Genomic DNA, 13642 nt, shown 5'->3' with positions numbered 1-13642 from the left:
CTGTAGTCTTGGACGTGCCGTGCATGAGGACGGATTGTGCGAACCCGAAGCTGGAGGAGGACGGCGTCACTGTGCTGCCGGAGGGGGGCCAGAGATGCCTCCCCTCTTTTTGAGGTTGGAGCCAGCTCTAGAAAGAAACCTTGAAATGGATGTTGGGCCCGTTCCCGTCTCCCTTTCTGACCACACCTCCGTCTGATTTTCTTTCCTTCCCTCTTGCCATCTCTTACCCTAGCTGGTCTTTTGGCAAACACGCCTGGCATGCAGCCATGTACCCGGGTAAATGCCCACTTCCGTTTGGCCTGAGCCTACATCCCGCCTGGCCCTTTGCCCGCTGCGTAAGTAGGAAGGGTAGAGAACAGGGCTTGGCACGCTTTTCTCTGTAGAAAGCCAGAGAGTAAATATTTTCCACTTTGTGGGCCATAAGGTCTGTGTCACAGCTACTCTGTTTTGGTTGCACAGAAGTGCTATTGATAAACGGGTGGGGCTGTGCTCTGTGAAACTTAGGTAAGGACACTGGAACTTAAATTTCGTATCATTTCACATCGTGAAATATTACTCTTTTTATTTTCCCTCCAACTATTTAAAAATAGAAAGACATTCTTTGTTCACGGGCCATACAAAGATAGGTGGCCAAGTTGGATTTGGCCCACGGACTGTAGTTTGCCTTTGATTTGGATAAGAATTTTCCGGGTGAACACCCCTCATCCAAAAATTTGAAATCCAAAGTGCTGCAAAGTCTGAAACATTTTCAGCACCGATGTGATGCCACAAGTGGAAAATTTCACACCTAATCTCACATGACAGGTGGCAGTCAAAGCTGCGGAACAAAATTATTTAAAATGTTACTTAAAATCACCTTTGGACTGTGTGTATAAGGTACAGATGAAACATAAATGAACTTAGTGTTTAGACTTGGGTCCCCTCTGCAAGATATCTCATTGTATATATGCAGATGTTCCAAAATCTGAAATCCGAAACACTTCTGGTCCCAGGGATTTTGGATAAATGGTACTCAGCGTGTACTTAGTTCTACTTTGTAGTTTGGTTCTAGTGATTGGCTCTGATGTATGGTGGTGGGTGAGGATGGAGCGACCCCAGTCATCCAGCTGTCGGGGCTGCAGGATATAGAGGCTCCTCTGGCCAATGGCTCCATTGATGTTCACTGTGGAGGCTTGGAAATCTAAGAAATAGGCTTACATGTTTTCCAGTTTACTCAACACCAGCCTAACATTGCTTCACCTCAACCCTTCAAGAACTATGTCCCATAACTAGTGGGTTGGACTTTTGGGCCCATACCTGAGGTTGCTGTAACAGAATTAGTTGTGGGTGTTCCTGCATGTTCACCATGTGGATCTGGCCCTGAAAAACTCAGCTCTGCAGCATGGACCAGCTCTTGGTGTGGTCAGCACAGGCTGGCCTGTAGGTTGAGTTGGGCGAAGAGTTCACGGAATATTTTCAAATCTGTCACTCCCTCAGCAACCTCTGAGATGGGCAGAGCTGTGAGAATTCCTTTTCCCAATTTGCAGATGGAGACTCTAAGGTCTGATGAATTACTTTGACGGGGCTGTTGTCAATGAACCACAAACTGCTGGGTGGTTTGCACCGCGGAAAGGGATTATCTTACAGGTCAGGAGGCTGGAAGTCCAAGAGGAGTGTCAGCGGGGCCGGTTCCTCCTGAGGCTGAGGGAGAATCAGTTCCAGGCCTTTCTCCCTTAGCATCTGGGGGTTTGCCGGTAGCCATTGGCTTGTAGAAGCCTCACCCCCCATCTCTGTTGTCCTGTCACCTGTCCCTCTCTGTGTGCATGTCTGTTGAAACTCTCCCCTTTTATAAAGTCACTGGGTCATATTGGATTGGGACCCACCCTGGTCCTCTCACTTTAGCTTGATTGCACCTTGAACGCTGCGTCCCCAAATAAGGTCACTTTCTGAGGTACTGGGGATTAGGACTTAACGTGCAAATTTGGCGGGACACAATTCCATCTGTACCATTTGGGAAATGGGGCGATCGCTGTCTTTTTGACTGTTCCGAAATGAGGATTTAGGACACAGTGGTCATCTCTGTGTATGAATATAGCTTCCTGTCTGGATGTGATGGGGTGAGGACCACAAGCCTCGTATCATTTATCCACTCCCCCTCCCAGACCCGCCGAGGTGGGATGAACCCTCTGCAGATTTGTCATCAGCTGAGACTGTCAGCCGTTGTTAAAACAGCTACTCAGATGGACAAAGTGACATAACTGCCCTTCTCTCTGCACCGTGGGAGAAGACCCTTGTGTTTTGAGCTGCTGAAGACAACAGAATCTTGTCTTCTTGGCATTGTGGTTTATGGCGATTTGCCCCAAATCATGGTTAATGACAACACTGATGTTTCTTGAAACAACCGGAGAATAAGGCATCCCCTAGACTTCATGCTAATTCCATCCACCCACACTAAACTGCGTGGTTTTCTTGGGGCTCCTGAAGACTGATGGGCCCACACTGGTGTCTGGTGGTGCCCACGGGAGAACGGAAAGATCGTGCCCCCCTCTTCTCAACAGGGCCGGTCCTTGTCCAGAAACCTTGGGCCTCTGGAGAGGTTGATCAGGAGGTGATCAACCTCCCAGGGAGGTGGAAAGGGGCCAGCGGTCCTGTCCACTGAATCCATCCACTGGGACCTCCTGGACATGACAGAGCCAGATTCTCTCCTCCCTCCACTCCAGCACTGAGGGGGCCAGTGGTGCCACATGTGCACCTGTCCCTGCCCAGGGTCCAGTTCTGGCGTCTCTGAGTCCCTTGTCAGGGAAGCTGGGTTCTCCCTTACTTAGGCATGAGATGTGAGTTTACCCAATCATCCTTGCTGTCCAGGAGCCTTCTGGGCTCAGTTTCGGGCCCGCAAGGCTGTTAAGTAAAGACGCCACCTAAAGAACCTGCCAGAAGGAAAGCTCCAGAGGGCTTGCAGGGCCCTTATCGAAAAATGCGAAGAGAATCAGTGCCGAAAGCCACAGTGACGGAGGGTGTTGTCAGTGCAGCCTCTCTCTAAATAGAGAAAGGAGCGTGGCAGCTTTTTGGAGTGGGGGCGAGGTGGTATCTGGAATTATCCAGCAAAGATTTATTTTGCGCCTTGGGGGGCGGGAGCTGGGCAGCCTGGGGAGGGCTGGGCAGCAGCGAGGATGGGGAGGTTGAGGCCCTGGGCCACACGCAGGTCGTTTTCCTTGTGGCGGCTGGAGCGTGGCTCTTCAGGTAGCTCCGTGGCCTCAGCAGCCCCCATGACTGAGTGGAGTGGAGTGAGTTGGGGGAGGAGTGTCACAAGGAGGAAGGCATCTTGAGCCCCTGGAGATCCATGTGTTCCTGCCGTGTGGCTCTGGGTCTGGAGCCCCTGGAGATGGATGCGTTCCTGCCGTGTGGCTCTGGGTCTGGAGCACCTGGAGATGGATGCGTTCCTGCTGCGTGGCTTGGGTCTGGAGCACCTGGAGATGGATGCGTTCCTGCTGCGTGGCTCTGGGGCTGGAGCCCCTGGAGATGGATGTGTTCCTGCCGTGTGGCTCTGGGTCTGGAGCCCCTGGAGATGGATGTGTTCCTGCCGTGTGGCTCTGGGTCTGGAGCCCCTGGAGATGGATGCGTTCCTGCTGCGTGGCTCTGGGGCTGGAGCCCCTGGAGATGGATGTGTTCCTGCCACATGGCTCTGGTTCTGAGCAGCACCTGGAGATGGATGCGTTCCTGCTGCGTGGCTCTGGGGCTGGAGCCCCTGGAGATGGACACATTCCTGCCACGTGGCTCTGGGTCTGGGCAGCACCTGGAGATGGATGTGTTCCTGCCACGTGGCTCTGGTTCTAGGCAGCCCCTGGAGATGGACACGTTCCTGCCACGTGGCTCTGGGTCTGGGCAGCACCAGGAGATGGATGTGTTCCTGCCGTGTGGCTCTGGGTCTGGGCAGCACCTGGCAGGCTTTGGGGCAGGCCTTGCCCACAGCCTGGGAGGCTGGGGAGTTCCTGTGAGGGGAGCCGGGTCTTTCTGGGGAGCGCTTGGTGGGGCAGGGAAAATACACTTGTCCCTGCCTTGGGCTTGTCTCAGGAAGTGCCCCGAGCAGAGTGAGGAAGCTGAGATGAAAGCCCGTTTCTCAAAGCCCCTGTCAGAGCTGATGTTCGGGCCACACGTTCTCTTGGGGTGTTCTGTTCTGTGTCACTGGACTCGCCCTCCCCTCATTTCCTCACCTGCCCAGTAGTAACTGCAGCCACCGGAGGCGGGTCCCCACTGAGGCAGTTCCCATCTGTCCTTTATGACAGCCTGCAATGGACCCGCCTGACGAAGGGGCCCAGCGGTGCCGGTGCCTGCCTAGAATTCAGGATGGAGATTCCCAGTACCCTGACCAGGGCACAGGGGCTTGGGGTACAAAGGAAGGAAGAGGCACCAGGTTCTCAGAGATGCTGGTGCAGCGGCTTTTAGAATCAGAAAGAAGAAAAGGGAAAGGCGCGCTCACGGTAGAGGAAATGGGAAGAGTCTGAAGAAGGCAGGGATGTATACCATGAAGCCAACCCCCTTTGTAGTTTCTCTTCCCCCAGGTTTTTTTCAGTGCCCTTTTATTTCTTTTAAGATGATGAGATTTTCAACTGCTCTGTCTTGGGATGACTCTTTGGAGAACGAGTACTTTGAGAGAGATTCTGAAGAGCTCTGAGCAACATGGTAGACCTGTCTCAAAGGAGGGGGATGGACGGATGGCGGCGTCCTGCCTTCTCTCCCGTGAACAGGGCCGCCTTGGGATTCCTGTCCAGAAAGTCAGTCTAGGCGTGAGTGGCTGCGTGGGAGCCGTGGTGGCACCTGCATTCCCACCTGTCTCTTCCCACCCTTTGTTTTTGTCTTCTCTGGTTTGAGATCTTTTGTTGTGTTTGTGCATATATTTTGTCACATTGTTGCAGCCTTTTTCTTAGCGTTCATTGATTCTTTTCCTTTTGCCTGTGTGATTTTGCACATCGCTTGTACCCTTAGAAGGTCCGTGTCTATGTAGAGATCAACTATACAGCTAGATTTTCTGTTATCTACTGGGCAATTTCCTTTCCTCCCTCCCTCTCCCGCTCCACACTGTTCTATTGATCTGGAATTCATTTTATCTTTGGGTATGAGTTGAAGCCCTGAAGTGGGGAGGTCTGTGCTCTGAACACCAGCCAGTTGTCCCAGCACCACAGGGAATGATTCTTTCCTTCTTGAGTGATTGTGGTGCTTCTTTTAATTGCATGTTAAATATTTACATGGATGGAGGTCTGTTCTGGGCTGTCTGGTTCCTGCGGAGGCTGAGTGGCCATGGTTTAGGGAAGGTGTCCAAAAGGAAGTTCTCACTCCTTCTTTCATAGTCCGATGAGGTCCTGGATTCCTCGGAAGGCCCCAGGGCCCACTCTGTTATTCCTGTGGAGAAAGTCCGCTTGAGGGAGAGGGCGTCATGGTGGCACCTGCAGTCCCGCCTGTCACGTCAAGGTTGGCCAGTTCTGCTCTCAAAGGCGCCAGCTCTGTAGTGATGTCAGCGCCGTGTGACTTGAGGAGGAGACCCCACTGCTGCGGCATGTCTGGGGTTCATCTTCAGGGCGCAGCTGATAAGATGCTTCTGTTGCGCTCACGATGCCAGTCGTTGCAGCAGAAGTAATGGCAGGTGACGGGAGACTCAGTGTTGGGGTGAGAAAGGGCACAATAAGCTATTGTCACAGGCAGGACTCCCTGTGAAGCGGACCGTGACGCAGAGGCCACTGGGCGGGATGTTTAGGTTTGCTGGGGAGCACAGCAGCAAGCAGGGGCAGAGGACGGTGAGGCTGGGACGCAGCCTCCACGCAGCCCATCGCTGACCCCACAGGAGCTCTGGCCTGGGCCGGACTGCCAAGTCACCCCGATTCAGGAGTGGGGTGAGGGGCAGGCTTTGTTACCCTGCGTTGGTCACTGGTCTGGTCATTGGGTGCAGGCTGGCCCAGGAATGGGGCTGATGTGACCTCGAGAAGGGCTCTTTCCAGTGAGACAGCTCTGGGTGGCCCTGGGTCAAGGTCCTTCCGCTGGCCACACTCCCAGAGTTGGCTTCAGAAGGGGACCTGGGGGCCACGTGGCAGCGTCCACCACTGTCCTCACCTGCCGTGAAAATGCACTGCAGAGACCGTCTGTCCTCCAGGACGTGAAGGGGCCCTGGTGGGAAGCAGGCCTGAGTTCTGCACTGGATGGGACTGAAGCTCACTCGTGTTTCCTTCTTGTCTTGCAGTGCTTCCCTTCTCTCCTGGACAGAAGGCCGTGTCCTGGGACTTCTCTGACGGCGGGAGGCTGTGGCTGTACCAGGTAGGCAGTGCAGGCATGGTGTGAGTGGGTTGCCGTACCTGGACCCGCTTTAGCATGTCATGACCAAGGTGCCGGACTCATGGGGAGACAGGCCCCAAATGTGTGCAGAGCAGCTGCAGGAGGGAGACAGCTTCTGGAAGCTTCTGGTGACACTTGACCTTTTGCAGGCACTGCAGGCCTGTCCCTCATGGTGCTCTCCTCCTGTCCTGGAAGCCCACAGTGTTGGCCCCGGTGTGGGAAGGTCGTTTGTGATCCTGGCATCCAGAAGCCCAGCCCCAGCGCGTTCTCAGAACAGCCCCGTGTTTCTGTTTTCAGCGAATCCCCTTTCTGTTGCCTCCCGTGGAACGTTCTCACTCTTCTGAGAAGCCGGGCTAGCATCTCATCCCCACCCCAGCAGCCGCAGGACAGAGCCCAGGCTGGCTGTCCTCTCCTGTGGTGTGTGCACAGAGGAGGGATTGTTCTCACGTCGCAGGAGGTTACCTGCAACGAGATGGGGACGACCGGTGGTTACGGGTCACCCTCCCTGGGGCGTCGGGGGGAGCATTTGTCCTTGAAACACGCTGGCAGAAAATGTTCCAAGGAAGCCTTGGCTGGTGTTCGTGAGGAAGAGCTGGATTAAATGGTGTTCTGGTAAAATGAGGAAGAGCTGGATTAAATGGTGTTCTGGTAAAATGAGGAAGAGCTGGATTAAATGGTGTTCTGGTAAAATGTTCCTGGAGGTTTTCTTGGCTGTTCTTGGCCTTTATCGTCCTGGTTGGCAGTAGAAGGAACAGCCTGCTTTGTAAAGTCGGTTGGATAGGATCGCCTACCTCGTAGGGCACAGCCTCCATTTGCTTAAAAAGCAACATACGAGTCTTTCCCCAGCAAGCAGAAAGGATTGATCTCAGTAAACGCTACATTTGGATGCTCAAGCCCCCAAGCACCCCGAAGGGGGAGTTGAGAAGTACCTCGTAGGGCACAGCCTCCTCTGCAAGTCTAGGTGCACCTCCCTCACCAGGCTCCCGGAAGCCTGTGTACCCCGCCATGGAGACCAGCGGGCACCGCGTGGGATGGGTCCCACCCTCACAGTGGGATTCCTGTTTGGGCCATGTTGGAATTTTAAAAACCCTTCTAAGTAAAGCAGGCAGCTACTTGCACGGTTTCAGGTTTTTCTTAAATCCTGTAAACTAAGGGTAACTGACTGGATTTTGTTTAAACTTCTCCCCCCACCCTTTCTGTCCTGTCTCTTTGTTTTGCAGTATCGGCCTGTGCCTTAGGGTGGAGAGAAGGTTTGAGACATTCAGGAGGAGGCTCAGGGCTTTTCACAGTGACGTAAGGAATTCAGGGGTTTTCTGGTCCTAGGGTCAGTCCTCCGCCCACTGGGGCCTCAGCGACTTGAAACACTTCAGCCCAGGCGGAGGCCACCAGCAGGCCTTTCCTTATAAGTGCAGCCCCTGGCCCCAGAGGCTGTGGTCTCTTTGGGCTGCGGTGAACCCTCCTGAAAGGCGTCCACATTCCTGGCATTCTTTTGGCCTGGCATTGGTCAGAAAGCGGGGGTTTCTAAAATCAAAGGCGAGTGCTGCAGCTTGGTTCTTGTCTAGATAAACTGGAGAGACGTGGGGGTTCTTGTCTCTAGATAAACTGTGCAGCATGGTTCTCTGGGGGCCCCCACATGGGCTCGCCTCGCTGGACTTCGCATTTGGGGCTTTGCCAGAGGAGGCCCCATCCTGAGCAAAGCAGGAGAAGGTTAATGGGGGTCCCTCTTGGGCTGCAGCAGTTCCTTGGGCGGCACGCATGTGGTTTGCTTTTTCTGACCCTGTGCCAGAGTTACTGGGGCAGCAAGATGTCTGGAAAGAGAAACGGGAGGGTGGGACGGGTGTTGCCATCCCACGGCGGTGCCCGCTGGTCTCCATGGCGGGTACACAGGCTTCCGGGAGCCTGGTGAGGGAGGTGCACCTAGACTTGCCCCGGATACAGTGGGCGGAGCGTTGCATGCGCCTCTGGGTGAAGTTTAGGGGTGCTTGGGGGCGTGGGTCCTCACAGCAGTTAGAGACCATCCACAGGCCACGGAGCTGATTTTCGTTTTGCCTTGTTTTCCCAGAGGCATACATGCAGTGTTTTCTTGGTGCCTCTGAATAGTCACAGTCTGATTTGCCTGGGGGTCAGTGAGAGACAGGGCTGCCCAGGGTTTCTGTTTCCGTGCCCTGAGTTTTGCCCGTGGCAAATTTTGTGATTTGCATGTAGTTCCCCCTTCGTGGGTTCCAGTTGTTAACCTGTTCCTGCTCCCGTGGTCATCACCATCCAAGGTAATTTATCCTGGTGCCTGGTGTCCTTCAGGACAAAGGAAGCAGCAGAAATGCTCCCTGACTCAGTTTCTGAGACCAAAACGACTGAGGAAAACGGAGGCCTGCGGCAGAGGACGACCGACTGCTCCTCCGGGGAGTGTCAGCCAGAGGACAGAGCTGGTGCGGAGACTGAGGCCCCACAAGGCCCGCCCCTGTGGTTGTTCCCACCATCCCACTGATGGCTGGGAAGGGTGAGCTCCAGCCCCCCGGCTTCAACACCCACCCTCTGTAGTTGTGTCTGTTCAAGTCCTGGGAACACCCTGCCTGTTTCACAGATGAGAAACTCATCTCAGAGTACTCAGAAACCCAGACTACTTCATTCAAGTTCAAGTTCAGAGGGTGATTAAGAAGTATCAGTGGACTGGGTACGGTGGCTCATGCCTGTAATCCCAGCACTTTGGGAGGCTGAAGCGGGCGGATCACGAGGTCAAGGAGATTGAGACCATCCTGGCTAACACGGTGAACCCTGTCTCTACTAAAAATACAAAAAATTAGCTGTGCATGGTGGCGGGTGCTGTAGTCCCAGCTGCTTGGGAGGCTGAGGCAGGAGAATCGCCTGAACCCAGGAGGCGGAGGTTGCAGTGAGCCGAGATCGTACCACTGCACTCCAGCCTGGGCGACAGAGCGAGACTCTGTCTCAAAAAGAAAGAAGTCTCGGAGCTTAGCCTGGAGTCCAGCTGCATTTGTGTGCCCCCTAAACCACTCCGTTCCCTTAGCTTAGCTGGGTGCCTGGGGCGGGGGGGCGCGTGAACCACGTGGGCTGGTACCACACCCCCACTCTAGACTGGCCAATGGGAATACATTGTGAGCCACAAACAGGAGACGTAAAAATGAACAGGTAAACATGATTTTTTTTCTTAGGACTGTAAATTCACACGACAGTTGAAGGTGCAGTGAAGAAATGGGTGGTAGTAGAATCACCCACTCTCCACAGGGCAACTGGCCACGCCGGCTCTGCCTGGGCACCTCCTGCCTGGACCATATGGAAAGTCTTCAGCGGTCACTTCAGACTGAGGGTCTCCTAAGTTCCTAGCCCTGTGTGCGTTTGGTGAGCTTTTTGTTTGTTGGTTTTGGTTTCGAAGTGAAAGTCACGTAACGTCCAGCTGACCACTGCAGTGGGCATCGAGCGCATTCTTGGTGCTATGTCACCTCCACCTCTGTCTCGTTTCAAAACTTCCTCATCACCCTGGAAGAGCACCCTGTACTCGCTATGTCACCACTCCCACTGCCCCTGTCCCCGCCTCTGGCAACCACTAATTGGTTTACTTTTGAGGTTTGCATTGGGTTAAGTCCCCGTGGCCTTCAATCTGGGACAGTGATCCTGGCTTTCATACATCCTTGGGACAGAGAAACTAAGGCCAGTGTCCTTAATAGCATGACCAGGTCTGCTTGGACTGTCCATTGAGGTGACCTGCAGGCACTGATTCTGCACCTGCCAAGGCCTGACCTCCGGGTTATCAGCAGATAATCCAATGGAGGAGAAGGGCACTTGAGGCCATGTAGTGGCTGAACGGGACTGTGCTCAGCGTCTCTCCAAGCCTCTGCATTCCGGTGACAATGTCCGCAGGGCCTCAGTGAATAAACCATTGCCAAGTGCACATTGGTGAGGCCATCAGCCACTGAAGGGAAGCTGGGGAATCTGCATGGAGGAGAAAGAAACGTGAGCCGCACTCCCGGTGACACACTGGACTAAGAACGGCACCTGCCTTCTTAAGAGGCTTGTTCTGTGGTGTCATAACTAGCCTGCCTTACACCTCTCTCAAAGCAAGCATGTCGTGAGTTCACAGGAGGGATTTTTAACATACTTGAGGCTGTGGGGACAAAAGATGTCAGTCAAAGAAAGACTCCACTATGATTTATTTCAAGAGCCTTTGAATCTCTTGCTGAAATCTGCTCCCGTTTGGAAGAACCTTCCCATCAAATCAGAAAAGCCCTGATTTTCTTGTCTCTGTGCTTGGAGTTGTCCCCCACCCTGTTGTTAGTTCATTCCTTAAAGTTGTCTGGGCTGACTGCAATTTCAGAAGGGCACCTGGATGTATTTCATTCTTGGGTCCGAAAAATACCTATGCAAAGAGCTTCTGACTAAGCATAGACAGATTTCAATTATTGGCACAATAGCATGTTATATAAATGAATTTCCTTGGACCTCAGTTTCCTCTGGCAAAGATGGAACCTGGGTCTCTGAAGGTTCTCAAAGACTAAAAAGGAATTGAAGATACCCTCAGACTTGCTCAGGAAGAAAAGGGGGCAGGATTATTGGAATGATCCAGAAACAGAGCATAGTGAGTCTTCTCAAACTTTGAGAAATGAATTGGCCATCAAAAATTATACTTTCCTCTCACCTGTGGGGCTGGCTCCGTCACCTGGCCTCTGCTGCTCACCACCAGCACACACCTGGCCCGGGAGTGGCCGCCAGCCAAGGTGCAGAAGCCCATTGCAGGACCTGCCCTTGGGCCGCTTTTGAGTTTCTGAGCATCCACGTCTCAGTCTCAGAAGTAGCTGGTTAGGCCAGCTCAAGCTCTGGGTCTGCTGTGGATTGATTCACCTGTACCTGGTCTCCACCGCTGATCCATCTGGGGAGGGGTGAGGCCATAGGGGTTTCCGGGCTGGGGGTGTGCCTGGGCCAGGCAGCGACAGCCACTGGGACCCCCAGGCAATCAGGGAAGTATCACTCATCCTCAGCTGGGCTTCTCTGCAAGCTCCCTCCCTCCTTCCCTTCTTCCTTCCTTTCGAAAGTCCCCACAACCCCATCACTTTAAGCAAGTTCTGTATCCTCTCTTCTCTCATATGCTTATGGAGGGCCCCCAAGCCTGAGCTGTGTGGCTTCACTCTTATGTTATTGATGTGACCAGGGGGGCCACCCCTGTCCCTGACATTTCATTCATGCTATTCTCCCATGCAGGTTGCTCTCCTGATCTGGGCCCCGCCCTTTGGTTCCAGGGGATAGGAAGGTCAGAGGAGGGATTAGCATGATCCACTGGCCAGAGTCAATAACATGAGGCCCCTCCTTCCAAGAAGTCAGCAAGAGGCTTAGCCAGAAGGGGAAGCCTGGATCTTGGGGTCGGGCTCTGATCCTTTGTCTCTGAGCCACTGACACAGAGGACGTCAAGCTGCGATGTTCATGTCCCCGTTGCATGGAGGCAGGTCCTGGAGCCCCACATGTGGTGTGCCCAGAATCTCCTTTCCACTCTGTTGGAGGGCCAGAGGGACTTGAAAGATCACGGAGCCCAGCCTTGCATTTGGCAGAGGAGGAAGCAGAGACATAAAGGCCAGGGACTTGTCCTGCATCCTACCCTCCATCTGGTGCCCCACACACTGGGGCCTGTCCCCACTGCCAGCAGCCTCCATGTGGTCTCTGCCTTTTTCTGCACTGGTGGTATCTCCCAGTTGCCCCAGCTGCTTGTGGGCAGGCGTCACCTCATTCTGACCCCTTTCCTTTCCCCAGGCAGCTCTGGACTTTGCTCTCAGTAAACACAACTTGATTCTTTTTCTTGTTACCTTGTCATTGCCCATAAATCCCGTTTACACGGTGCTCACTTTTGTGTCTGAGCTGGGGCGTACAACCTCATCTCTGCCTCCAGTTTTTGAGAAATTAATTATAAACAGTGTTGACAGAGGCTCTGGCTTGACCTGGGGCATCTGCTGCTCTTCCCAGCCTTGGTCTTCTGAAGGTAACTGTTATCAGTAACAGAACAGATGTGTTTATCCTGGGCTCCTGGGCCCTTGGTGTGGCCCTTTGAGAGGGTCTGTGAAACCCCTAAAACTGCATGCAGAACTTTACAGGTGGAGGTGGTTTTCTAAAGAGAGGGTCCAGAGACTTTGTCCGATTCCTTAGAGGATTTGCACCCTCAAAAAAACGTTAACAACCTCTGAGCTGGAGGCAGGCCTCAGACAAGCCTATCGCACTTGGAGATAAGATAAGCCAAGGTGGGACCTAAGGGGCCTGAATGGGGCCTGAATGTCGTGGCTGGAGTGCACAGCTGAAACAGAGATGACACTTGACAGAAACCAGAGTGTAAAACTCTCCTTCCCTTTATGTAGCTTTTATTTCTTGTGCTTTTCATTAAGTACATATATTCTTTGCCCACTTGCAGAACAGGGAAGACCTGGCTTCTGAACATTATCTTTAGGTTTTTCATTGAATTTGGTCTTCTTCTGAACGATACCTGAGAGCCAGAGGTGCTCCCCTAGATAGGTTAATAGAAACCCACAGTCCAGGGCAAGAGGCAGCATCCAGGGAGCCCGTGGAGAGGTGACTGGAGACGTGAGTCCTCACGAATCGTTCGGGCTTCCTGGTATTCAAGCCTGGACATTTCAGTGCCGCATTTGAAGAGGAATTATGAATTGGCTCTCAAAGGAGGGTTAGGTGTTTTTTTGTTGTTGTTTTTGCTTTTTGTTTTTTGTTTTTGAGATGGAGTCTTACTCTGTTGCCCAGGCTGGAGTGCAGTGGCGCAATCTCACCTCTCTGCAACCTCCGCCTCCCGGGTCCAAGTGATTCTCCTGCCTCAGACTCCAGAGTAGCTGGGATTACAGGTGTGTGCCACCACACCTGGCTAATTTTTGTATTTTTAGCAGAGACAGGGTTTCACCATGTTGGCCAGACTGATCTCAAACTCCTGACCTCAGGTGACCCACCCGCCTCGGCGTCCCCAGAGTGCTGGGATTACAGGTGTGCGCCACCACACGGGGGCCAGAGGGTAAGTTTTTAAGTGATGCAATTCTGGGGCCATCGTCAGATTTGGCGAAAAGGAAGCTGCGGGAGAGAACTGTTACTATACAGGGTTTGAAGAACTCTCCTGCAGGTTTATTTTATGTTTACATTGTGCACAGTGGTTTATAGATTGCCAAGCTCTCTTGGGTTTGTTATGCTGCATAATCTTCTCAAGGACAGGTGGGTTGAGCCAAGTATTCATTAGCAGCCTCGTTTTGCAGATGAGGAAACTTGTGCCTCAGAGAAGCTAAACAGTCATCAAACCAAGGTCAAGTCGGATGCAGTGGCTCACACCTGTAATCCAAGGGAGGCTGAGGCAGGCGGA

At 53.2% G+C, this 13642-nt stretch overlaps 1 protein-coding gene across 3 annotated transcripts in view; it reads left to right on the top strand.

Annotated features, from left to right (window-relative positions):
• SH3BP4 (SH3 domain binding protein 4) overlaps positions 1 to 13642 on the top strand; it is a 101518-nt gene that overhangs the window by 38507 nt on the left and 49369 nt on the right. For all 3 annotated transcript variants that reach the window (XM_050752931.1, XM_050752930.1, XM_050752932.1), the window contains exon 2: positions 6209 to 6282. The gene's annotated coding sequence lies outside the window, so the exon portion shown is untranslated. The remainder of the gene's footprint in view (positions 1 to 6208; positions 6283 to 13642) is intronic.

The sequence above is a fragment of the Macaca thibetana genome, chromosome 12 (assembly GCF_024542745.1).
Source record: "Macaca thibetana thibetana isolate TM-01 chromosome 12, ASM2454274v1, whole genome shotgun sequence".
Classification (NCBI taxonomy): domain Eukaryota; kingdom Metazoa; phylum Chordata; class Mammalia; order Primates; family Cercopithecidae; genus Macaca; species Macaca thibetana.
Note: the sequence above shows the minus strand (reverse complement) of the source record. Positions and strands in the feature narration are given on the sequence as shown.